Source organism: Buceros rhinoceros, unplaced genomic scaffold (genome assembly GCF_000710305.1).
Source record: "Buceros rhinoceros silvestris isolate BGI_N320 unplaced genomic scaffold, ASM71030v1 scaffold24032, whole genome shotgun sequence".
In the NCBI taxonomy this organism is placed as follows: domain Eukaryota; kingdom Metazoa; phylum Chordata; class Aves; order Bucerotiformes; family Bucerotidae; genus Buceros; species Buceros rhinoceros.
The window spans coordinates 6,031-6,390 of NW_010397532.1; the positions used below are offsets into that span (position 1 = coordinate 6,031).

A 360-nucleotide genomic window follows, 5' to 3' on the forward strand; every position below is an offset into this window, starting at 1 on the left:
CCAAAGGGAGGTCTCCCGGTCACCCCGCAGCCAGGGGAGAGCTCAGTCTGCGGCAGGGTGGGGGGAAAGCACCTTCCAGCAGAGCCACTGGGAGCTGGCACTGTCTCTCGGTCAGTCCCACGCTCTTGACTTTGGGCAGCAGAGGACAGCAGCCTCTAGGGGAGCCAGGATAAAGCTCCGCAGGTGACACGGACCTTCAGTGGTTCTTCAGAACCACTGGGCCCCACCGAGGTGAGAGACCTTGGGCAGAGGCCCCGTTTGACCAGAACTAACAGCTCTGGCCGTGGCACATCCCCTCTCCCTGCCCCACCACCTTCCCTTCCCCCTCCCCAGCTCATGCTGCTCCTGCATCTGCGTCAT

The 360-nt window shown here is 63.3% G+C and overlaps 1 protein-coding gene across 1 annotated transcript in view; it reads right to left on the reverse strand.

The window, feature by feature from the left end:
* CEP131 (centrosomal protein 131kDa) overlaps positions 1-360 on the reverse strand; it is a gene marked incomplete at both ends in the record, with an annotated part of 14,900 nt that overhangs the window by 5,634 nt on the left and 8,906 nt on the right. The window lies entirely within an intron of this gene.